Source organism: Eumetopias jubatus, unplaced genomic scaffold (assembly GCF_037043125.1).
Source record: "Eumetopias jubatus isolate StellerSeaLion01/CBP00866 unplaced genomic scaffold, mEumJub1_p1.0 scaffold_17, whole genome shotgun sequence".
Taxonomy (NCBI): domain Eukaryota; kingdom Metazoa; phylum Chordata; class Mammalia; order Carnivora; family Otariidae; genus Eumetopias; species Eumetopias jubatus.
In genome coordinates, this window is record NW_028274823.1 from 49,812,072 (window position 1) to 49,837,353 (window position 25,282).

The 25,282-nt window shown below is 57.7% G+C and overlaps 1 protein-coding gene and 1 long non-coding RNA gene across 6 annotated transcripts in view; one reads left to right on the top strand and one right to left on the bottom strand.

Annotated features, from left to right (window-relative positions):
- ZMIZ1 (zinc finger MIZ-type containing 1) overlaps window positions 1–25,282 on the bottom strand; it is a 235,127-nt gene that overhangs the window by 158,592 nt on the left and 51,253 nt on the right. For 4 of the 5 annotated variants that reach the window (XM_028109611.2, XM_028109608.2, XM_028109609.2 and 1 more), the window contains exon 3: window positions 10,074–10,172. The exons of the other annotated variant lie outside the window; for it this stretch is intronic. The gene's annotated coding sequence lies outside the window, so the exon portion shown is untranslated. The remainder of the gene's footprint in view (window positions 1–10,073; window positions 10,173–25,282) is intronic. 5 annotated transcript variants of the gene reach the window in all.
- Window positions 4,753–9,662, top strand: LOC148162166 (uncharacterized). The gene is made up of 2 exons (XR_015767122.1): window positions 4,753–5,378; window positions 9,544–9,662. It is a non-coding gene; the product is annotated as an uncharacterized LOC148162166 (long non-coding RNA).

Genomic DNA, 25,282 nt, shown 5'->3' on the forward strand with positions numbered 1-25,282 from the left:
ATGGGGGATATGCATTTCTGTCGCCAGACCATTAGAGCAGCACCCCCACAGAGGACTACAGAAGCACTGAGAGCTCATGGTATCATTACCTTGGGTCTCCCCGAGCGCCTTAGGCTCAACATCACAACTGAAGGAAGACCAAAGGCCTCCGAGCACCTGCCAGGATGGGGGGAGGACAGGATATTGGCACCACAACCTGCCCCTCGGCACTGCCCCCATCCTGGCTTCTGGCCCCCAGGCCCACCAACCTAGCCCTCCTGCCTGATCACTGTAGGGTTCTGCAGAGACCCCAGCATGCACCATCACTCAGCTCCTGGGAGAAGGGAGAAAGGCAGGCTCCTTCCCGGGTACGGATACCCAGCTTTGCCCCTGTGCTGTTGCCCCAGGCCTGGGATGACCCAGAGAGGGGCCATGCCAGCATCAGCACCCCCACCCGCCATGGGGCCACTAGCAGCCACCCATGCCTCTCTCCCTGCCTGGGGCTCAGCATAGATGAGGCGCCCCGGCTGGGCTGGAGACCAGTGTCTGGGATGCATGATGGAGGTTCTGGGGCAGTTAATCCCAAACCTGGTTGTCCTTAAGGGTACAAATTTATCCTACCCCCAAGTCCTTTATCTCATGGGATGCTCTTAGCTGCGCAGAGCTGCTGCTTCTCCCTTTTCTTTCTACAGCTGAGGCCCAGAGCGGTGGAGTGGCTTGCCCAAGTGCACCAGCAAGCTCGTGGTGGATCCTAGACCATGAAGCCTGGTCTCTGGGCTCCCAGGCCTAACCCTACTAGGAGGTTTCTCTTGCCAGTCCCTAAAGGTGACCGACTGTCTGGGAGAAGATAAGTCATCAGCATGTGTGGGGTGAGGCATGGGTGTGGGCCCGAAGCTTCCACCCGTGGGAGGACCTAGGAGGGGATCAGTGCAGGTCAGAGGCAGGGCAGCCTGAGAGCCTGAGGTCCGGCTTCCTTTCTCAAGAGGGTATGACTCCTGGCAGCAGCTCCCACGGGAAACAGTAGAAGCGCCACCCGCGGGAAACATGGGGTGGGACAAAGGGGGTGCCGGGCAGGGTTTCCTGTCGGGTGGGTGACCTGTGTGCCTGTGGCCCTGGGGCCAGGCCAGGGTTAGGCTTTGCCGCATCCCTGGCTCAGGCCCAGACCACCCTGAGTCCCATCCTCCAGGCCTTCCCCGGCTTCCTGTCCCACTGGCCGCACCCGCCCGGGAGAGAGGCAGGGCCCTGGGGCCGGGGGTGGGGTGGGGGTGGGCTCCTCATATGCGCTCAAGTTTTCTGGGGTGAGAGCAGGCAGACTGCCCTGGCCTGCTCGGTGGCCTCTGGCCTCTGACCTCTAGACCTCCAGCTACTTGTTTTCTAGCAAAAGGACTCCACAAAAGCAGCAGTGGGTTTTCTACCCAGCAGTGCACAACTCCAGGCACAGCTGAGCAGGGCCGCAGGAATCAGGCCCTCCCGGGGGGCCTCAAATCACCGCCTTCCCCGACTCGGGGCAGAGGGGGAGTGTCACTTTTGGGGAGCCGTGAGGGAGGGACGAGGACACGGGGAGAAGCTGAGGAGGGGACAGCTGCCAGGCCTCAGAGGCAGAACTTGCTAGTGCTGAAAGATGAGGGGGGGGAGCAGAGCCCCTTCTGCAGAAGGTGCGGTACCCCCGCTGGGCAGTGCAGCCCCCACCCCGGAACAGCACCTTGTCCGACCCTGGCACGGACCCAGGGTGTGAGCCCTTCATCCCACTCCCGGCCTTGCACGCCTGCATCCTGACATGCGTCAGGGGTCGGGGGGGGGGGGGCGGGTGGGAGGGGGGCTGGAAGTTTGGCCCAGGGCTGTGGGGCCACGCCATGGCCTCCGGGTGAACTCAACCTATTTCCTGTGTCTCAGGAGCCAGAAACTCACCTGTCCGTAAGCGGGGATGTGGTGGGAGCTTCGAGGTTGGTGGCCTGGCCCAGGGATGGGGAAAAGGCTTGAACAAAGGCCCTCAGCTCCCCAAACCCTGCTCCTCCTGGTTTCCTAGGGCACAGGCTTTGGGCAGCCCCAGCACCCCAGGTCTCTCTCAAGACTGCTGGGCAAACAGGTGCCTCAGAAAGCAAACAGGTCAGAATGTCCAGAAGACTCCTCCAGCCTGCCGCAGACCCACCAGGGACAAAGGCCTCTCATAGCTCAGTGTTGGGGAAGAGCACAGAGGGGGGGTGATTTGGGTCTGACGGGGGCTGGGCCCTGCCTGAGACCACCCCAGGGACAGGGACAGAGCTGGGAGCCAGGTCTCCCGTGTGCGCCGTGGGCAGCCTAAGAACCTCCCTGGGGGCCATGCTGGGATGGGTCTGATCCCAAGGGCAGGGGCTCACTTTGGCCACACCCTGGCTGCCCAGTGCAGGGCACTGATGACTTATCCATATTATTGCAATCAAACAGGCCCTGATGGGGCCAGCTGTGGGCCCAGATTGATGCTCTGCCCGGAAGGACTCTGTTGGGGATGTCTGTGGCCTGAGGTGAGCAGGGTGGAAGACAGAAGCCAGACTCCAGCCTGGTGGGGAGTGAGGGACTAGTTACCAGAAAGAGTTACTAAGACAGCCATGGGGCAATAGTGAGTTTCCTGACCTTGGGGGCATGCAAGCTAAGGCTGGGGACACACTGCCCGAGGTGGCATTCTGGGACTCTTGCCTAGTACCTTCATAACCATCCCTGTCCAGGATCCATATTCGGTTGTGGGTGGTAGGATGGTTGGCCCGTGTCACCAGCTCGGCCACTGGCCCCCCACTTCTTTCCCTTTTTTGAATTGGAGTATCCCAGCTATAAGAAAACAGCCTTGGGCTCATGAGCTCGTGGGACTCTTCCAGGCGGAATACCCCCAAATCCTATCGCAACAGAAGCAAGGCCTGACAATGCTCTGTGTGGCCTGGATGCCCACCCTCTGGGCCCCTCATGCTGGGCACCCAGTGGGTTTAGCTGTCAGCCCATCTGGGGAAAGTGTGCCTAAGCTTGCCCAGAGCCCAGGGTAGCCTGCGGGGTCAGCCACACCCCGATGGGCATCCAATGGCTGCTTTCCTCCTGGGCTTCAGCTTAGCCTGGATCCTTGGTCCACCCTGAGATGTTGCCTGATGCCGGCTTGGCAGGGAGCATCTCCAGGCCAGGGATGGTCTTGTCGTGAGCCCAGGCCTGGCACAGACTTGGCTGCCAGGAAATTGTTTCTTAAAAGAAGGAGAAAGAGAAGGAGCAAGGAGGAAGGGGGCAAAGAGGCATATGAACCCAGGGGGGCTCTCAGAAGCACAGTCCCAACGGGCCCCCACGGGCCCCCACAGCGCTCCTCCTCCAGGTCCCAGCGGGACTGTGTCTTCCATAGCTAAGACACGCCGAGCCGGCTGGGTACGGCTTGAACAAAGGCCCTCAGCACCCCAAACCCTGCTCCTCCTGGTTTCCTAGGGCACAGGCTTTGGGCAGGTGGAGGCCCACTTTCCCTGGGGCTCTCCACCCAGGGGGCTTCCGAGAAGGCCCGGAAGTCCCCAGGGTTCAGGGCCTCTGCACTCTGCCTATATCTGCTCTGGTTCCCAGCACTGCAGAGGAAGGGGACACTCCCTCAGCTGCTCAGTCTGTGGGAGACTAGGCACTATCTCTGCACTTTGCCGGTTGTGCCGGTTGTGCCCCAACAGTGCTGGGGTCCCATCCTCCTGGAATAGCAGTGGCCAAGGGACATGGCTGCTTCATGACGGGAGCAAGGGGTCTTTGCAATCAAAGGTGATCCTGCCCATCCAACAGGAAGAAAATATATCACAGGGGTGAGGGTTCCCCAGAAGTTCCAGAAGATCTGTGTTCTGACGACCCTACTCCTTGCCCAGCCCAGCCCGGGTCCTGCCACATAGTAGGTGCTTAACACCTATTTGTTGAATTCATCAGTGGCCTGCTGGATGCATATGGATGCATATGCCTGACTTGGGCTCTCCTGCCGAGGGCCAGCACTCAGCAGCAAGCTCCAGGGGATGTGACAGATGGCGGGTGCACATGCGCATGCCCCTCTGTGAGGCTGGGGCTCTGCCCTTTTGAGTCCTTCCTGGTCAGAGGACATTTCAGGGCTGGGAGGGTTCCCTGTAGTCAGCAAGGCTAACACTTTCTCTGCCCAGATGGAGGTAGGAGAGGCCAAGGAGGGCAGGAGATCAGAAGCAGGGCCGTTCCCGAGGCCAGGCCTCCCCATACCAAGCCTAGAGGCCCAAGAACCCCAGGGCTGCCCCGTCTGTCCCCAGTGACCCTTATGTCCAGCTCCCACGCCAGTGTGGCCCCCTCCCCTGGCTCCATGTCTCAGCCTCCTGGCTGCAGCCGGCCTGAACTGCTTACTTAGACAAACAGGGAAAGCGGCCACGTGACTGGCTAAGGTTTCCTGGACCAGAGACGGATGGGGACACACACACACACACACACACACACACACACACACACACACACACACACACAACCACTCACAGTGGGGCAGGTGGTCATGTGGCCCAGCGAGGCAGGGACTGGGTCAGCTCAGGTTCCCATGTCTCTGAAGGACAAGTGACTGGGCCTGCCTTTCTTCACCTAGAAGAATGCCTTCTCCAAACACTTGTTTTCTGCTTCCTGGACGTGCCAGGGCCATGCTGGATGGGAAGAGAGCGGAGTGGGGGGGAGGGGGAGGGGGGAGGGGGAGGAAGGAGGGGGAGGAAGGAGGGGGAGGAGCCTGCGTCCAGCCCCCGGGCCTCTGTTGGGTGTTTTCCTTCCGCCCTCCCCACCCAGAGGGCAGCTGCCTGCTGGGAAACTGTGGCCGCCCAGCCAGGGAGCATCCCCAAGCCCAGGATTCAGATGTGGGGCAGGAGGCGAGCCGAGCAAGGCTCTGGGAGGAGTCTCCAAGTGAGTCAGTGGCAGACCTGTCAAGGCCTTGTACCAGAGCAGGGGTTTTGCAGCAGGACTCCGTGGCCAGCCCTGGGGGCATCCAGGGAGGCGAAAGGGTGGGAGAAAGGGGGTCTCTAGTCCAAGTTGGCAGAGGCAGCTCTGCCTTTGGTCTGTTGTTCGGGAAAGGTCTGTGGGCCAGGATCTTGAGGGCTCTTCTGGCTTCGGGGCTCTGTGTCTCAGACGCTTCCCTAGAATGGCAGGCCTGTCCCCACAGCCCACGGGGGCGGGGGGGGGGGTCACATCTCTTGACAGGCAGGGCTGAGACCGGCTGGGGGTGGGGAATGCCACCAGCACCCTGCCCTGGCCTCAGGCCTGAACCCCAGCAGGCCCGGGGCACAGAGACCCACCTCCCAGATACCTCAGGAAGGCGACAGAAAGACGAGGGGTGTGGCTGGGAGATCTCCGATAGAAGCCACTTCCGGCCAGGCCTGGCTAAGTCCTTCAGCCTATGCTGTATCACTGGATCCTCACAGCCACTCCAGTAGGTAGGTGATGCTGTCACCCCATGTGACAGACGAGGGCTCAGCAACCTGAAGGTCATGGGGTTAATATGGGGTGGGCCAAGATCTGCCCCCCCGAGAGCTGGCTAGAAGCGTCTGTGTGCTTACCAGAACCCGAGGTCCCCGGGGCTGGGCCCGGAGCGCTGGGCTGGCCAGTCCTCTACAAAGCCCTTGACAAGGTTTCTGAGGGGGCCGGGCTTGGGTTCCCCAGCGATGCACACCCAGGGATGCACACCCCCACAGTCCCAGGCAGCTTCTGTGAGGGTCCCCAGGGTGCAGGAACCAGGGGGAAGACAGTGTGGGACAGGGAGAGCAAGGACACAGGGGAAGGGAGAGAGAGAGCTGGTGGGGTGGGGGAGGGCGGAGAGAGCCCGGAGAAACAGACAGAAAGAGCAAGAGAGGCGTGGCTGGAGAAACAGAGAAGAGGGCCGGGAGAGCTGACGGCAGGAAGGAGGGCAGGCGGGAGGGAGGCAGAGGGGAGGAGGGGGGGAGGGCCGACACAGCCAGAAAGGACAGAGGGGAAGAAGGGAAGGGGGGGGAGGGAGCCGTTGTGGGGAATAACCCAGAAGCAAGGGGCAGGGATGGAGAAGGCAAGAGCAAGAAGCAGAAAAACAGAAAGGGAGCCGGGGTCAGGGAGGGAGAGGGCCCTGGGAAACCGAGAGGCAGAGGGAACGCACACCCGCCCACCGAACATTAAATACCTAACAGGAGATGACAAATCAAATGGGAATTACTGCGGTAAAAACATAATTAGAAACTTGATTGAAGTTAAACAGAATTTACATAACACTGCAAATTAACTTTACACGGAAACTATTCACTGGGAAGGCAATGAAAAGGCATTTCATTAGTAATCTATATTTAAACAATAGGCACAATGGAGCCTTCTGATGAGGAACTTGGTGCCTTCAACCAGAGCGAGTGCCAAAGGCTGCTGGAGGACAGAAGGCAGTGGGCGCTCCAAGAGGAAGTGGGCAGGGTCCAGGACCTCATCCCTGCACCTGCTAATGAGGGCTGGGGCTGGGTGGACGCAGGGGGCCAGAGCAGATTCTCGAATAGGTTCTGCCCTTGGCTTGCTGTGTGGCCCCGGGCAAGTATCTCACCTTCTCTGGGCCTCTGTTTCCTCATCTGCAAAATGAGGAACTTGACGAGGAGGCTTATATGAGAGTGCCTGCAAGTGGGGATATTGTAGGAGAGCCCGGGAGTTGGTGGAGGGCAGAGGTAAGAGTCTGGGCTTGGGCTTGGGATTCAGATGGACTCGGTTCAGAGCTCTGCCCTGCCACTCAGTAACTGTGGCATCACACAAACTTCCTCCTCTCTGGCCCAACTTTACCCATCGGTTCAGTGGAGATAAGTCCACTCCCACCTGACAATACCCAGGCAGGGGAAGGATTTAGGGAGAGATTGGGTGGGGCAGGCTTAAAGAACAAGTGAGTCTGAAGGCACAGGATTACTTGTGCCATCCGCCCAGCACACTAATTAGATTACCCACCGCCTCCTGCCCCAGAGCTGTGCATCATCAGAGCGGCTTCCCATGGCTCCCCAGTCCCCAGTGCAGAGTCAGAGGTGCATCTCCTAGAGGGACTGGGGGGCCACCAAGTCCCTGCCCAGCTCCATCCTATTCTCAGCGGGGAGAAGTCTCCCAAGCCTTGGCCACATCCCAGTCCTACGAGGCTGTGCCCTTAGGCGGATGTGCTGGACTGTGGCCCCCAGAGCCCCCCAGCCGGCTGCATGCTCACCCTACCTCCTGTCCCACTCATGTGTCCCACTCATGTGCCCCGATGCCCACCTGCCCTGCCCCCGGGCAGCGGCTCCGCTCTGCAGCCTTCCCTGACAGAGCCGTGGGCATCTCTCCGCTGAGAGCTGAGGGCTGAGTGTGAAGCCCCACAGACTCACAAAGGAGGATGCCTACCCCCCACCAAACTCGCACACAATTGCCCACCAAAGGCAGTGAGCTCCTCTGCTCTAACTGGTGAGCGTGAGCGGGCAGCTCTGACACACACTCATAGTCCAGGAAGTTTCTACAGTTTCTTTTAAGATAAAGGATCCAGCAGTGCTTAGAGATTCAATAGGAAGCTGCTGGGTGCCCTTCCCCCTGCAGGCAGCTCAGAGCTGCCGCCTTGAGCCCTGTGTTTTCAGACAAGTGCTCCAGGCAAGGGGGAGGTCTCCTGAGCCCAAGAACCTCACAGAGGAGGTGGGAGGTCAGGACAGGTGGAAACTTCTTAAAAGAAAGTGCAAATTGTGCAGACATCAGGGCAAGAGACTCCGCTGAGACCAGAGAGTGCCGGCCCAGGTGACACAGAGGTCCCTGGACATGGGCTCACGCTCAGCCCAGACACCCACAGGCCCTGGCCCCTATGTTGCCGGGTATGGAGGGGAAGCTGCTCTGGTTTCTTCTCCCTCTCTTCCACCCCTCTCCAAATATGGCTCATTTTGAGGCCTCTGAGCCTTTCCTATGCTGTTCCCCCTGCCTGGAGTGTCCTTTCTCTGCTTTGCCAGCAAAATTCTCCTCGTCCGTTGAGAGCCTGCTCTCTCAGTCCTCCTGCACCTTCTCTGTCTCCTTTGCTGCCCCCACCCTGTCTTCCCTCCCTGCAAGGGCTGGATGCCCATGATTCAGACTCAGTTCTGATCGGCTCCCTCTCCATTCCCTCCCGACGTGACCTCATCAGCCTCATGGCTTGCAACCGCATCGGTGCACAACAGCTCCCACATTTCTATCTCCAGTCAGGCCCTCTCTGCCTCCCAGACTCCGACACCCAACTGCTGGCTCAAGCTTTCCACTTGGGTGTCTCAAAGGCATCTCCAAGTTCATGTGTCTAAGACATACTCCTCAGCTTCCTTTGGCCCTCCCCCACCATCATTCCTGGCCGATTAGATGACCACCTCTGTTCTACCAGTGGCTCCTGTCCTAAACCCGAGAGCCTCCCTTGACTGCCCCTGTCTTCTCTCCTCTGGCACCTCTAATCCACACGCACGCCTGTCTGCAAGGTCTCTGGAGTCATTCAGACTCCCATGGTCCCCCGGCGCTTCCCCTGCTGGCCCTAGACCCAGGCGCCACCACTTTACCTGGGTCCCGGCCACCTCCCTGCTCCGCTCTTGCCTGCCTCCATGAGTGGGTCCCCTAGGATCACTCTGATTTCCCCGCCCCTCACTTCGCTGCAGCCACATGGCGTCCCTGATCCTTCCTTGAACGTGCCAAGCACCCGTCTCACTCCCTCTTTCCATTTATGTCTCTGCTCAAATGCTGCCTTGTCAGAGGTCTTTTGTGACCATCCTTTGTCCAAGGATGTCCACTTCATCCCACCCTGCAGACTCTGTTCCTTTACTCAGCTAACTTCCCCTCTTAGAAATCGGCATCACCTGACATATTATATGTCACATTTTAGGTATTTACTGTCCATGCCTCTTCATGGGAAGGTAAACACCATTTTATTTCCTGCTGGGTCTCCAAAACATCAAGCAGGTCTCTGCACGGAGACTTTCTTAATGAACATTTGGGATGTGAACAAATGAACGATGCCACTTCCTCCGGGAAGCCTTCCCTGAATGCCTGCCTGCAGAACCTGCACATGGCCTCTCCTCCTCCCTTACCCGTGTAATCACAGACATGACACAAGCCTTGAGCACTGAACTTAGGGAGTTGGGCCTGCCTCCGTTGCAAATTGCAGCATCTCAGGGCAAGGCTGGATCTGATACATCGTCCAAACCTAGCCCTTCGTGCAGGCCTGGCTTGGTATAAGAGTCAGTGAGTGTCGGATGTGTGAGTTAATGACTAAATGGATGGCTGGAAGGATAGGTGGATGAACAGAGAGTAGATGGATGGATAGAGGGGGGATGTAAGGATGGTTTGGTGGGAGGATGGATGGATGGATGGATGGAAAGACGGCTACGAGAGAGGGTGGATGACTGGTGTACGGATGGACAGAGGGACGGGTCCCACCACAGTCACACAATAAACACTGGTGGTTGCTTGGGCTCAACAGCCAGACTTCTATGGGGTGAGTGGGCCAGACCAGAGCAGTGTAGTGAGAGTCAAAGTATAGAAACGGGTAACAGCAGACAGGATAGAGCTGAGCTTCTATGGTGTGAGCAGAGCTTGCTGTGTGACCCCTGGCAGGACTGTTCACTTCCCTGTGCCTTGGTCTTGCAGTGTAAAAATGCAGATAATCACTCCTGCCCAGAGCGATCAGGGAAATCGCTTTGAAGTTTCAAATACTGCCACAAAGGACACCACGGCCACATTTCCAGCGACTCACATGTCTGGGCAGTTCTGCCTTGGAAAACCCTCTCTTCCCAAGCCCCGTCTGGCCCTGCTGACTGTGGCCTTAATGCTCCATCCACAAGGGCTAGGACCCCCGGCCATGCCCACGGAGTTCAAACGGAACCAGGCTGCTAAGACAGATGACCTCCAAATAACAATCAGGCCCAACTGATTCATGGAATCCTCAGGAACTGGAGTAAACCCATTTTCGAGACGAACAAACTGAAACCCAGCGGCATTTTGTACCAGACAGACGCAAGGAGTTACAGAAGCCCCGCAGCCGGGGTCAAGGGCTGGGTGTGGAGACCAATGACCCTCAGCTCGGCCAGCCCCATGGCGACCTGGCTGCCCGGCCACGCCCCTGGCCAGGTAGGTGAAGGTGGCCGTGTAGCATGCACGCAGCAGGGGTCTGCCGTTACCTTTCTAGGTCTGGTAGCTGCGTGATGGAACTGCGGCTCTCTTCCTCACACCCCTCACAGCATTGGTCTGACACCGACCGGCTCCTCCTCCTCCTCGTCCTGGGTACGCAGGGACAGAGATGGGACACGTGTGAACAGCCAGGGACACAGACGGCAGTCCACTCCCTGCCCCCACCTCGGTCCCCCCACGGCCAGGCCAATCTCAGCGGCCTCTTGGGCCACCGACGCACATCCCGGGATGCCTGATTGATCCGGGGCCTTGTCTCCCCCACACTGCGGCACTGCCACACACCAGCCAACCCCTCCTAGTGGAAATCTTTAAGACTAAAAAACATATTTAAGTTTTGTTTCTTCTGGGGCTCAGGGGCTTTGTGTCGTTGTCTTTTTCTTCCTGGTGAGAAAAGCAGAAAGCCATGGCCTTCCTGTGCGGCCCCCAGGCAGGGTGACGGGGAGAAGCTGTCGGGGTATTTTTAGCCGGCTACAGGCCCCCACAGCGTCTCCTCTCCCCTGTGCCTGGCTCCGGAGAATTATCTTACAGGGCCGGCCGGCAGCCACTTCTAAAGCCACTCTCTGACCCCTGCCTGAATTCCTTCCTCATTATGAACTGCTCACCAGATCTCTGACCAACACTTGGGGCCATTTTATGTGTGCCCACCTCTTCAGAAAACCAGCTCACTCCCTGCCCTTTGTGATTCTGGGTCCCAGCTGAGTCCTACCTGGACAGAGGTTTAATTAACATATATATTTTTGACTTAATTAATATTTACCTTTACTTCAAGTCACTTTCTTTAAACTTCAACAAATCTGGACTTGTCCAAATTGATCACATCCACGAAATAACCCATCTGATATGCTGGATATACATATTGCCGAGACACCTTAATAAGCATACAACTGATGAAAGAAAAGTGTATGCCTTTCATTTACTATCTAATTCCAGAATCTTGTCACAGGCTACCAGAGTTACATGGGCCAAGCTTTGGCAAACTCACTGTTGTTTATCAGCCCTCTCCTTGTACAGAAAGAGAAAGCGTCATGGGGAGGGGTAGTTGGCTCACAGGGCCCCAGAATCCACTAGCAAATAAGGTCAGGGGAGGTATAAGGTGGTCACAGTCATGATGTGCTAGAAACTTCATACTGTCCTTTCTTCCCAGCACGGGGTGAGACTATTTCTTTCCCCACAAGTGAACTCGGCTGTGAGAATCTAGGCCGGTGGGCAGTAGGCCTTGTGCAGAATGTGGCCCCAGGATGGGGTGTCCTAATGGAGGGCTGCAGGCCATGCTCAAGGACCAGGGTCCGAGGCAGCATCTTTTCTCAGCATTCTGTCTGAGGCCTCTGGTTTATATCTGCCCCTTGCACCAGGCTCCCTCAGGCCAGAGTCGGTAGGGGCTAGAGCATAATCCCCTCTCTGGTTAGATTTGAAAGCACAGAATGGCCCCTTCCCCTCCCCCTCCCCCCCAGCTCCTGTGGCTACAGGTGCCCATTCTGGGCCTGAGTGTCCCCAGGTGTGCCTTGAGGGGTAGAGTCTGATGACCCCAGAGGCCTTGCCTTGTGGTTCTTGGACCTCACTGAGCCCCTCTGTCCTTCCCCACTCTGCCCGCAGGTTGGAGACCCTGACTGGGCCCCCAGCCCAGTGCCCCTCCCGCTGAGAACAGGATGTGGGCGTCAGGAGGTGAAGGAGAGTGTGGGGTCGGGGTGGGGAGTGGCCTCGGGACTGACTTCCTGAAGCCCGATCGGTTTACCACAGTCAGTTGGGCCCGGGACCGCACAGCTGTGAGTTATAAATGTCCCTGTCAGAGCCCAGGCCGAGAGGCCCCACTCTGGCGGAGGGGCTAGGGTCCACAGTGCCCACTCCTCCAGGGGCCTCCCCAGGTGAGGGCCCCACCCTCCGGGAGGCCCTCCACAAGTGTCCAGCCCTCAGGACCTCTGGGCTCTCCCGGCTCCTGTCTCGACAATGCCTGATGCGACAGGGTCTAATCCCACCCCCTCGCCCACTCTTTGCCCTTCCAGGTGTAAATCTTGTGGTTCCAGCTACCTCGAGAGCTCTCAGAGGGCAGGGACCAGCCTGAGCCTCTACCCAGCACAAAACCTGGGACTGGGCACACAGCCAGCCATCCTGGTGACAACCTCAGGGGCAACTGTTCCAACTCAGCAACCTGCTTCCCACGACCCCAACCGCCCCTTGTGCCTGCCCACTGGGGCCCACACAGCGCAGAAGAAGGGGTGGGGGGCGGAGAGAGGACTGGGCTCTGGCCTGCAGTGCAGGGGCACTTGGCCCACAGGCACAGGGCTCTGTGCCCTGCACGTCCAGGGGCTCCTCGAGGGTCCCCTTCTCCCTGCTTGCTCTCCTTAGGGCTCCCTCAACCTGGCGCGTGCAGTGTGGCTCCCAGTCTGGGGTGCTCAGGGCCGAGCCTCCAGGGTGAGAAGGTGGGTCCCTCCAGCCCCGAGGCCTGGGCCATCTACCTGCTGGGGCCACAAGGTGGGCCACACAGGGCTGGGCCTCAGAAATGTAGTAAAGGCAACAGGAATAAGTAGGGGGCGGTCCAGGCTCGCAGGGCTTGAAGCGTATACTATTTTGGGGTCCTCTTTAGAAATACATATAGAACTACAAATACATATTTAAAATGAGAAAAGAAACACCAGCACATTCCTAGAGCCTCAGGAGTCCGGGCCCTTCTAAACCATTTACCAGAGATGCTCACACAGAAATGTTCCCGACAGCAACCTGCTGCCCCGCCCCACCTAGAACACTCCACAGCTACCCGCAAAACTCCCACTTCCACCGGGGCGGTGCGGGGTGGGGCCCGGAGGCTGGAGCTTCATGAGTTCCCGGTTGAGTCTGCCTCTGATCAATAACGGTGATGAACTGCCAATGATCATAATACCGAACATTAATGGACCTTCTTTATCTGGTACCCTTCTAAGTACTCTATGTGAATTAACTCATTTAATCTCACCACAACCTATAAGGTAGGGACTCTACCTATCTTTAACAGATGAGGCCACAGCCACAGCAAGGTTCAGAAACCAGCCCGAGGTCACACAGGTAGGATGTGAACCCTGACAGCCTGGCATGGGTGCAGGTATGAGCCCTCAATCACTGCACTCGGGTCCTGCTCTGGACTTTTCTCTGACTCAGAGGCTTGGACAGCGGCGGCGACCAAGGGTGGATGCTGCATGAAGTCCCCTCTGATTAAACCACTCATTCATTCCGCACAAATCCTTACCAGTGCCAGTGCCAACATCTTGACGGTAAACAGAGGCCCCCTACTTCCTCGCTCTGCTCAGGGCACGCTGGGGTCCTCTCTATGGGCAGAAGTGGGCACCCCATTGACTTCCTGGGGCTGGGGAGGTGAGGTGTCCTAGAGATGGGTTGGGCCCACCCAAAGAGACCCCCCAGTCAGGGGTGAGGAGTGGGGTTTGCCGAAGGTAACGCAGCATGCTGCCCAGCTCCCTCATTTTATAGACACGAGAAACATGGCTTCCCCAGGGCCACCCAGAGGGCGGTGACCCCATGTGAGGCCTAAGGCCGGTCTCTGTAGGGGTGGGGCAGGTCGTCAGCAGCCCCAGGGGTGGTCAAGGCCCGGTGCTGGTGGGACAGGCTGGCCAGGCTGTCCAGAGGGAGGACACAACACTGCCTTTTGGCCTCCTTGGAGCAGGCCCTTTGTTTTCTCTCTCTGTTTTCCAACTGCCCGCGCCCCCCAGCCTTCCCGGCTTCCCCTGATTGTGTGCAGGGTGATAAAAGGGCAGATGAGCAGCAGATCTCTGACGGCGGTCACCTCCCAGAGACACTGTGGCGGCGGCGGGTGGCTAAGGGGGGGCCCCGGGCGGGTGACCGGGCTCACCCCCGGCTGTGCAGAGCGCTTCTCTGAGGGACGCTTGACCCCCAGAACACTTTCAGCAGCCCTGGGAGGAAAACACCACCATCCCCTGTTTTACAGAGGGTGAGACCGAGGCTCCAGAGAGCAGTGGCCAGGACTGGGTCCCTGGTCTCTGAGATTTCCAACGGGCCGTGCCAACCGTGGTCCTGACGTCTCTGGCCACTCACGGGACACCGGGCCTCGTCAGGCATTCCGCCTTTGTATCGAGAACGGGCCATTTTCAGACTGTCCAGGAAGAAAGAGAGCAGAAGGTCAGGCTGGTCACTCTGTGCGGGATGGAGCAGAGTCTGACTTCCCGCCTCCCTGAAACAGAGTCCTTTTAGACTGCTTCTGGGGGCAAATGATTCCTCTGTGGTGGGCGAATTCCTAAGGACAGCAGTGGGAGGGGTGTGATCCAGGGATGCTGTTAGCCTGGGTGTGGGATGGGGCAGTGGTGGCCTGCAGGCCAGGACTGGCCAACCCTGACCTCAGGTCCCCACCGTCGACCCTGGCCTCAACCACCGGGTGTTCTCAGACCCTCCTTGAGCATGTCCCCAACTTCAGTTACTAGATAGTTTAAGCCACATCCACGTTCCATCTAAATTATTGAAATCACTTTCTTTTTACATACCCTCATTCAAAGCAATACCGTGTGAAATCATGGGTTTGCTATATTAATTATATTTTTTCTAATTCCCATAAAGATAAATACATAACATTAAGATCTGAAATTCAGACACTCACACAGAGCTTGAGGCCCGATGGCTGTGTCCAGGCAGGACCTGGGGAAGCTGACCAAGACTTGGGGGTCAAGCCTCTGGAGGTGGGCTCAGGGGGCTGTGGGAGCAGAGCCCTGTGCTGAATGGGGAAGTGGGAGGAGGTGTAAGTTTCCAGAAGGGTACACAAAAGGTTTGGTTTAGCAATCAGCTCAGACCAGACTACATCTTCTCTCTGTTGGGGCTGGAGTTTGGTCCAGATATTTCTCGGCTGCTGATAAAGCCAACTCCTTGCAAATTCCTCCTGACACGAGCATGATACAGCCAGATGAGCCCAAACACGTGGGGCAGGGGTCTGTCTCTTTACTGGGGGATGCTAGACCTCTCTGGGCCTCAATGTCTTCATTTGTACAGAAACAGTGAATGAGCCAAAGGTTCCTCTCAGCCTCTCTGAACCGTGGTGATATGTGGTGCTCCTGGTGACCTTTGGGCCCCTTCTCATCACCAATGGAGACCTCCCTTGACCCATCCCTCCTACACCTGATTGGGGGCCTCAAGTGACTTCTGGGGTGCCAAGGGGAGACGGGGCCATCCTGTGTGACAGCTACAAAATTAGATAATCAGCTAATCACCAGCAAATTAGCATCCCATCTTTACATAGAACAAATATAGTATTTACGTAAAAGTTGTTAGGAGTTTCTCTCTTTTTAATTAGCAGAAATAAATGCAAAATAAATGGTAATTAGGCAGCTGATGGATTTGGTAGTACAATTATGCCTGCAGCCGTGCCCCAGTCCTTAAGCGTTACGTGCTCTGGGGAATCAGAGGGGCCTATTTATATAATGGGGTGGGGGAGGGGGAAGCCAAGAAATAAAATAAACATAAATAAAATATAAATAAAACAAAGTTAGCAGGAACAGAGAGACAAGGCCTGGGCACTCCTTGGGGGAGGGTCTTGGCTGCAGGGGAAGGACACTGGGAGGAGAGGAGCTTCAGTGCCCAAAAAATGGAGGGGTACTTAGTGCTTAGTGTTGGCCTCTGGAAGTGCACCACCAAGGCCCCCACGTGTCTATTTCAGGCCCTGCATGTGTCACTGGGAATGGCCTCCCTGACAGGAAGTAGGCTGGAGCTGTGTGGAGGGGCTAGGAACAGCTGTTCTGTGCACTCCTGTCTCTCTCCCTCCCCTGGTCCCTACTTCTCTCTTCTTTGCTGGCCCTATTCCTTCACTAAGCCTTCTCTGTCCTGCACCCAGAGATATATTCTTCTAGAATATTCCCCGTTCCCTTCAGGAACTCAGGAGAACCAGGTGCAGAATAAAGTACCCGAACACTGGGATTACATTTCAGACCAGTGGAGAACCCAGTGGGAGTACAGAGGCAGGAGTCCTGAGGCAGCCCAGAGGAAGAGATAAGAGCTGGGTTTTGAAGGATGCATAGGAGTTTTCTGAGACGGTGGGAAGTAACAAAAGGAGCTGCATGTGCAAAGACAGGGAGGTGGGAAATAGCATCCTGTGACTGTAGGAAAGAGTGTATCTGGGTGTGGAGGCTGAAGAAATAAGCAGGGCCTCATTGTAGTGGGTCCTGGATGCCAGGCTAAGTAAGGGTTTGGACGTGATCCTAGAAGCCATGGAAGGGTCTGAAAGGAGAAAGTGGGGTAGCCCCTTCCCACTCACAGCTCATTTCTTGGCTTCCCCTCCCCCACCCCCAGAGCCAGGGAGAGGGGGAGGGCCACAGGCCATTAGAGGCAGCTGGTTCAGCTCAGCTGCGTGAGCACAGAGCAGGAGGCTAACCTGATTATAAGGGACAGGAGGTTTGTCTGCAGGGGGGAGGGTGGGTGACTGCTCTGAGAGTGAAGGGAAGAGGGGCATGCTGGGCCACTCTTGGGTCTCCTGAGCAAGGGGCCTGTCTGTCCTAGAACAGAGTGCCCTGCCCTGCCCCCTAACCCTGACTGCTGGGGTGGCCTCACCAAGCCCAGGGGGAGGGGGACAGCACGGCCAGAACCGCCCCCCACCCCCAGACTCAAATCCTAGCTGGTGGCCCTGCGCTGTGACCTTGAGAAGCCAATCCCAACTCCAGGCCACACATTCTTGTCTCCAAAACAAAGGCCTGTATTAGGATGGGGGACAGGCAGTGACCAGTTCGGCCCACAGTCCCAGCGCATATAGTTGGATGTGCCCGGGGTTATTAAAGCCTATGTGCTTTTAGGGATTTAGGGGGAGGCAGGTAACCTCATCTGCCGCAGCCCCCGCTGCTCCCTCCTGCCCTACCCCAGCCCAATGCACGGGTTTGTGTGGCATGCTGCAGAGAGCTGAACTGAGACCGCTGCATGATGACCACCTGGGGTCCTTCCAGCTGACAACCTGGGCTCCACAGTCCGAAAGCCGAGGAGCAGGTGAAGGGACAGCAGAAAGGCTCAGAGTCAGAGGAACTGCCTGTTATCACCCGTGTAGGAGATGGGTGGGGGGCACTCGGGGCCTGGGGAGTCTCTAGCTGCAGCCAGCCAGCAGCCCTTCCCCCTCTCTAGTGACCACCCTTGACTCAGGCTGCCCATCTCTAAACTGGGAGCAATGAGATACCTGCCCACCCAAACCTGGGGCCATTCAAAAGCTCAAACAAGCCCCTGGCAGCGATCCGCAAGGCAAAGCCCAGTGTAGGGACTTCCAACAGTGGGGTTTTTGAAGGATTTCACAAACGGGAACCTCGCGCACCCCAGCCTGGCCAGCTCTCCAACCTCCAGACCATCCGTTTAAAAAGCAGCCCCATCACGGTCTGGAAATGGTGCCCGAGCCGCGATCCGCTGTCACCAGGGATGGAGCTCTGAACTTGTAAGGGAAGACAAAGATCACACCGCACCACTTCTCTGCTCTGTAAGTTGCGCTCCTGCCTTCGGCCAAAATCAATAAAAATCTCCACTGGGATTGTTTTACCAGCACAAGGGGCCGGCTCCTTGCGATGACATCCCACCCCTAGTGGCGCTGGGGGTGTCCTTTTGTCGCACAACCCCGAAATGCGGGGTGGGGTCGTGATGGGGGGGCGTGCAAGCTGGGGAGCAAAGGGGGGGTGGCGCGCAGAACTGCTCTAAGTGCCTCTCCAAAGACAAGCCCCGTGCTATTCATCAACTGGTTTTCAGGGCTGTGAGAAATCAATGGCATTTGTGCTGCAAACTCATCATTAGGACAGGAAAACTCCGCAGTGGAATTGATTTGTTTAAATATAATAACACAATTTAACAGAAAACCGTGGGGGTGGGGAAAAGACCCAGGCAAACAGGACAGTTCAGAGGACGGGGAGAGGCAGCAGCCTTGAAGCACCAGCTTCCAACACGGTGGTCAAACCCCAGCGCCACCCCAGTCTCCTCCCCGCCTTCCCCAAACGCAGGGGTGAGGCCAGAGTGGGCAGGCACTATCAGTTGTCACTGGGTGCGAGGCACCTCATGCCGGCTCTCGGAAATGCCCCTCGGCAGCCTGAGGACGAGCCCAGAGGCCGGCTGCTCATTGCTGTGTGGTTCTTAGAGGTGCCTTTGGCTTGGTGAACATCACTTCAATCCAACAAACTCTGATTAGGCACCTGTGAGGGGCCGTGGGCGAAACCGATGGTAAATCCTGGTCCCAGCTCTGAAGGCATCCTGTGCAGACAGGGTGGGGAAGGCAGGCGTGCGGGAGACAACACGGAGCCAGGGAGGTCTGGGCCTCCTGGGGTCTTAGGAGGTGTGGGGGAGCAGTGCTGGAACAGGATGAAGGGCAAAGAAGGGACAGTGAGGGGGCAGAAATGGAAGGCCCATTTAAATAACCAGGAGGAGCCCATTTGGAGGGCAGGCCCCTAATCTCATGAATAGGGCAGCGGCCCACTCTGATGGCAATGATGAGAGATGACTTTATTGATCCTTAAGATGTCCCAGGGCCCTGCAAATACTCAACACCTGTCATTACACTGACTCTCACCCTCCTGTGAAGGAGGAGCCATTACTACCCATATCCCACAAATGGTACCACTCAGGCTCAGAGAGGTTAAGTGACCGCCCAAGGTCACACAGCTAGTAAGTCAGATCCCAGAGCCTATGCGCTCTCCAGTGTACCTCCCGCCTTCACTGGGGCGTAGCCTCTACGTGAACTGGGGAGACATGGCTCCTGCCCTCCGGAAGCTAGGGCATGAGGTGCACTGGATGGCTCAAGGGGGAGTCTGAGGAATGGCATGGAGCGGGCAATGTATCGCTAGCATCCTGATCACAGGCTCTTGCTACAGGCTTGGCCCTGCAGCCTGGGTGAGGCTGGAGCACTGGGTGCAGGACCAGCCAGGCACTCAGGGCGCTCTGCCACCTCACAGAGGACCTCTTCCAACCTCCCCCAGAGGGCAGGGGTCCTGGGGAGGAAAGTGGTGGGCGAGGTCCTGGAAGACATGTCTGCGAGTAGACACCCAAGCAGGGAAAGAGGGCTGGGAGCGGCTCAGCCCCTGTCGGGGCGGGGTGGGGGCGGGAAGGGCACAGGCAAGCTGAAGTCCTCAGCGGGGACCGGGCAGCTTGGGGCAGCCTCGCTGAGCTCAAGAAGGGCCTTAATGTCAGCTTCAGAATTTGGACTTTATTTCCGGTGACGGGGGAAGCTGGGGAGGGCAGCAGAGGGCTGGGCAGGGATGAGTAGTGGCGGGGCAAGAAGATGGTGAGACCCCAAAGCCAGCAGAAGGTTGGGGTGGTGAGGGGGACACAGGTCCAGAGCTGGGTCAGGGGGTCGAACTGACTGTTGGAGGTGGGGGTGGGGGAGGGGGAGGTGTCCAGGATGACCCGGGTGTCTCCCCCAGCCCTCTGGGGGCTTGGACGTTCAGCCATGCTGAGCCAGGGACTGCCTGAGTCAATAGGAATTGACCAGGACCCCGAGGAGCACCAGGCCCCTCCCGCTAGGACGCCCTGACCTGGGGGAGGGCACTGCTGGCCAGCAGGCTGCCACCACCTCGGCCCTGTCCCCCTACTGACCTTTTTCCTTTGTCAGCAGCACTCTCCATCAATTCACCGGAAGGGCCAGTGCAATCTTGCCAGGCTGCCTGGGCCAGGGCTGGGGGTGGCAGCTCGCTCTGCCTTCCCTCTTTTAAGGAAGAAGTCTCCAGAGCATCTCTAGAAAGTCAGGAGCAGAGGTGCCAGAGCCCTCAGTGCACACGGGGAGAGCAGAGCCTGGTGGGGGACAGCCTCACCCCTCCTGCTGGCAGATGGGAGGGAGAGAGAAGAGGAAGCTGGATGCGGGTTGGGGGGAACTGCGGCCGGGCTGTGGGGGACGGGCAAGGAGGATCAGTCTAGAAGAGGGACCTAGGAGGTGGGCGAAGGGACCCAGCGGGAGCTCCCGAACCCAGAGTACATCAGCCACCCCTAAAGCCAAGGAGGGGGTCTAGAGGTTCTGGGGGGCTTAGGATTTAGATGGGGCTAGTATGGTCAGCTGTCCTGCTGTGCCTGGAACAGAGAGGTGTGTGGGATATGGAACTTCCAGGACTAAAACCGGGGTGGTCCCAGGCAAACCGTTGCTCACCCTAGCGGGGCTGAATCTAAATTCCGGTTTTTGGTTCTACTGCTTTCAGATTGTATGTGACCCCTCTGTGCCTCAGTTTCCTCACCTGGAACACAGAGCTCATAAGAGCGCCTTGTGTACAGCCATCATGAAGATGAAGTGAAATAATACACGTAAAGTGCTTAGCATCTGACACCAACCATTCACCAGATGGCAGGTGGCCACTGTTACTACCACTGACTGGCCCCACTAGCTTCCCGGGCCAGACCCCGATCTAAGCCCTGTACATGTGTGCTATTTAATCTCACCATGATTATGGGGCAGGGGCCGTTACTACCCCCATTTGCACAGGAGGAACCGAGGTACGGCGGAACCGAGGCACGGAGGAGCTCAGCCCCTGGCCCGTGTTCTCACGGCTGGCAAGCACAGAGCCCAGAAAACCGCTTCTATTTCCACTGGGCTGACCCCATAGCGGAGGACCTGTAGGTCAGGGTCAACACAGTTCTGCTTGCACTGACCCAGGGCGAGGACTGGACAAACACACAGGCTGGGCAGGTGTGGCGGGCCGCCCTGGAGGTGTATGCATAGGAACAGGCAAGGGACCCCTGTTCTCAGGGAGACTGAGTCCCTGGTCCTCATTCTGGGTCAAGACCTTCCCCTTCTGGTCCAAACACATCCACCAAATTTATTAGGTTCCTTGGGTTTACTGATACCTTACTAAGAAAAAGGGAAGCCCCCAGAGGTACTCACGCCTCCTGGTAGCCCTGGGGCCCCAGCTCTCTGGATCTGGCACTTTCTGCAAGTGACCTCATTTCATTCTTACAAAAACACAACAAGATCATGTTTGATGCCCATTTCAGAGATGAGAATATAGAGGCTCAGAAACCTGCTAAGGTTGCACAGCTCGATTTAAACATGTCCATCTCCAATGACTGGGTTCTTCTCGGCTGCTCAGGTGACAGGATGAACAAGCAGCATACGGACAGGAGCACACAACTTGTATGTCCGTGTTAGGACTTGAGGTGAGCACCCGATAACTCTGAGGATGAGGGGCACAGCCTCCCCTCCCCATAGAGTTTAGGGAGCCCAGGGGAAACTCCGGCAGCTCAGGGAAGGGGCCCAAGCACGCAGAGGTAGGGTGGCCAGCTTGGCAGGGTACTGCACCCAGGGGAAAAGGGAGCGAGTGCCGGGGGTTCAGGCAGGGGCCCATCGCCCCAATACCTGGGGGTCAGGTAGGCTTTGCAGAGACCTCTCTTCACTCTTTGGAGCTGAGTGCACGATGCCAGGAAGTCCTCAGCACAAGCAACTGCATGCACACAAAGCAATTAGCTCGCAGCACCCAGGAAAAAGGTCGCCGAGGTGGGCAGGAAGGCGCTGGCTGGGCAGGGGCCCTGGAAAGCTGGGCCCAGTTATTTTTAGCCTCTTGATTCAAGAGGAAGGAGGCCCTCCTCCCCACCAGGTAAATGTCAGTACACTGGCAGACCCAGCCAATTAAAGTAGCTGGAGCCAAGGAAGAGAGACATGACTGGCGTCTCTGTCCACCGCTCCCTTGGCCCCTGGGCCCCCAGGGTGGGTCTCCCTCCCTCCTCCACCTCCTCTTCCTAGGCCCTGGCACATCTGCCTTCTGGCCATGAACAAGAAACATGGGCTTGGTCCCCAAAGGAGCTTGACCAGGGGCCTAGGACTCTAGCCTTCTCTTCCCAAACTGCAGTTTCTACAAAATGGGCCCCACAAAGCCCACCATTTTATTATTTACGAGGGGGACAGGAGCTGGGGTCATGAAGAGGCTTTGCAGGAGGGTGACTTGTCCTTCCTGTTGTGGGTGATTGCTGTATTCTTGCAGAAGAGAGTTCTGGGCTTCCTGAGCAGGAACCCAGGCCAGCCCCAGGCTGCTGGGCCTGAGCCGACCGCTGTGCAAACTGCTGGGGAGGTTTGTGCAATCTCGGGTACTAGGTGTCCAGGAGCCCGTGGCTGCCACCCCGCTGATAGGAGAGAGTGAGAAAGGCCGCTGCGGGTCAGTGAAGGCATAGCAAACACAACCCGGGCTCAGCCCTGGGCTACGGGGAGGGCCTGCACTCAGAGGGGCGCCAACACACACAGAGCGAAGCACATCACAGGCCTGGTGCTGGCGTGAGGGACTCCCAACGGTCCCCTCCTCTGTGTCCGGCTCTGAGCTGGCCTCCATCCTCGGGGAGGGCCACCCCCTCCCCCTTCCCACAGACTCTCAGCTTTGGAGTCGGCTCTGGAAACCAGACTCTTAGCCCATGGGGGTGGGGAGGGGGGTCTTCCCCAGGGGGCCCAATGCCCCATCCAGCCAGGCTGGAGGAGACTCCTGGCAAACCCCTGGAGTCTGAGGTCAGCTCTCCCGCAGCCAAGGAGAAGCCCTAGGTCCAGCAGCAGTGCCCTTGCCATTGGCCACCAACTCCCAGGGAGCCTAGGATCCTGGCACCTGCCCACACCCTCCCCAAAGGCAGACCCCTCCGCTGAGGCACTGCCCTGCTGTGCCTGAAACTCCAGGGAGATCTGAGGGAAACTGAGGCCCGGAAGGGGGGCAGGAATCTGCCCAGGGATTTAGCAAGTTAGAAGCAAAGTGCAAACTCCCTTCTCCTTCTGCCATCTGGCCTCTAGGGGGCATGTCCACCTCATTTCCTTCACTGCCCAGTCTGGGCCCTCCACCCAGCCCCACTGGTCTGCCCCCCACCCCCACCCTGCATGCCTGCCTCAGGGCCTTGACCCTGCTGGTCCATTTGCTTGGAATGCTTTCAGTTCACAGTCATGGTCTTTCTTCAGGGTCTGGCTCCACCTCCTCCAGGAAGCCCTCCTTGACCCTAGAGTCCCTTGGAACCCAGATGTTTTTTCTGGATACCACACATAGATCCGCAGCCTCCTAGATTGCAGGTTGCTGAGCACCCTGCTGTGGCTCAGCCCAGGGGGCTGACAAGGGACTTGGGTAGTCTCTGGTTTCCTGAGCCTTCTGTTTTTTCTCACCCCCTGTATCTTCTCAGCTTTCAAATAGGGCCCTGCTAAAGAGCATGCTCTCTGCCCTGGCCTCTGGGCCTGAAATCTCTAGCCCTCACTCTTTTCTCTTGGTAAACAGATGGAAGGAGAAGCCCTAATGGTTGCAGGCCTTGGCAGGAGGTGGTGATTATAGAAGGTGGAATACAAAAGAGGCCTCACCGAGCCAGGTCTGAGGGCGCCCGATGCTGTTCGCAGTCCCGGTCCTGGGTGGATCTCCACAGACTCCCAGAAATTCCCAGGCCCTAATCTCTTGTGCCTCCAGGCCCTCAGGGGTTGGTCCCACCTTTCCTCAAACACTGTGCCCCATGGCCAGGTCACCACCCCCACCGTGGGTCTGGGGCCCTGCCAGGGTCTACCCCTGCCATGCTTCGAAAGCAGTTGAGGGTGGCAGTGGCCTCAGGTGAAAGCATGGAGTGCCACGGTGGGCCACACTTCAGTTTCCCCATCTGTACCATGAGGCATTGGGCCAAATGATTTCTAAAGACTGTTCTTCCCCCAGGCAGCTGGGATGCTATGCTTCAAATAAAGATGCCACCCTTGCAGCTGCACCCAGTGTCTGCACCCGCCCCGCAAGGTCACTGAGGTTTGGGACCTGGGACATAGGGCAGGGGTGTGGTTGTTCTCATCCTAAGTGTGTGGCTTACGGACCAGAGGGAGACCGACTCCAGGGCTCAGAGAGAGCCAGGTGAGCAAACATCAGTGGGAGGGAGAAGCACCCGGGGTGAGTAACACCCAAGGAATCCTTCTGGGCATAATTTACCAACTCCCAGCCATGTCCTTGCAGAGTCCTGTTGGTGGCCGAGGTCAGGGGCCCCTACAGCACATGGGCAGCTCTGCATCCCTACAGGGCTGATCACACTCAGCTGGCGAGGCTCACACCGGACTCTGGGAGAGCCAGAGGGGGATGCAGACCTGCCCTCCCACCCTCGGGAAAAATGCCTCTCGCCTGGCCTGCTGGTCTCTTGCACCTGTCGCAGTGATGCTGGATGACGCTGGGCTGGTCTCTGGGCTTCTCCGTCCCTACCACATCACTCAACAGGTTTGCCCATGTCTCCCTGCAACGCCACCTGTGGGCGAAGGTCAGGCCCACATCAAGCAGGGGTACGGATGGGGGTAACAGAGGGTGGCTCCTGGACTCTGCTCTGGGGCAGCTTCCTATTCCAGCATTTGGGAAGATTGGCTTTTCCCCCTGGTAAAGAGCTCGAGCTCTTGGCCCAGGAGAGGCCCCAGAAGTGCCTGGGGTGCTGAAGAGGGCCTGGTAAACTGGGGGTCCGGCTGGCTGGAGTAAACAAGGCCCAGCCCTGTTTCTCCCTGCTGTCACCACTCTGAGTGGAGCTGGGAGCCCCAGCTGGTGGGCCAAAGCCCGCCCTCCCTTCCTGGCCTTCAGAGTTGCTACTGCTGCTTGATAGCCCTTTTGGCTCCTCACTCTCTACAGGATCAAGGTCAAACTCTGGCCCAGCCTTTGAGGCCCTCAGGGGCCACCTCAGCATCTACTTCCAGTTGTGGCTGAATGAACCTCCCTCTACAACTGGCCTTTCCACTGGGTGAGTCCTGCCCAAGTTGTGCAGAGACCCCAGGAAGACCCTATTCTCCCACTCCGTGTAGGGATCCAGCCTCCTCCTCAAGGCAGTCCCCCCTGACTGCCTCCTCTAGTGTCAGGGAAGAGCTGCTCCTCCCAGCTCCTTCTGCCTTCACTCGCCAAGGGCCCCCTGCTAGCATGATCCGCATTGGAGACTCTGGGACTTCCAAGCCCAGGGCTGTGCTCACCCAGCTTCTCAAATGCAGATTCCAGTTTGGCTACCAGTGCCTAGCACGGTACCGGAGCCTGGTAAATGTTCAGCAGACTCTGGCTGGCACAGTGACTGGATCACCCAGAAACATGCAAGTACCTATCACAGACAGTTTGCTGTGGTGGGGAAAACACATATTACGGTGTCAAATAAAACTGGGCTGAATCCCAGCTCTACCAATAGCTCTGTGATCCTGGGTATGCTTCCTAACCTCTCTAGTGCTTTGAGTTTCCTTATCTGTATAATAAGATAATCTCAGCGTCACTGGACTGTCGAGGCCCTTGAGACCATTGCAGGTTATGAACCCTGACTGGTTCTGGTTTTACATACCATAAAGAAC